Genomic DNA, 296 nt, shown 5'->3' on the forward strand with positions numbered 1-296 from the left:
CATGTTGTTTTCTGTGTTGCTAATTACAAGGTAAAGAGTAACTCAGAAGGTAAATATTGTCACAATAATAGTATAATTTAAATGAGAACCTATATTTAGTGGAATAATTTGGATAGCCTTTGTTTTGTTCCATGACAGCTATTGCTCAATTTATTTGCACACATGAGTTTAGGAACAGGTCCAGTAGTAATAAACATTGGGAAGAAGTATTTGTCAAAAAAGTTTGTAATTTAATTCAGCTTTTTTAAGTTAAATGTAGTTTACAACAGAATTAAAATGACAGTAAATAAAAGAAT

This window comes from Etheostoma cragini, chromosome 2 (assembly GCF_013103735.1).
Source record: "Etheostoma cragini isolate CJK2018 chromosome 2, CSU_Ecrag_1.0, whole genome shotgun sequence".
Taxonomy (NCBI): domain Eukaryota; kingdom Metazoa; phylum Chordata; class Actinopteri; order Perciformes; family Percidae; genus Etheostoma; species Etheostoma cragini.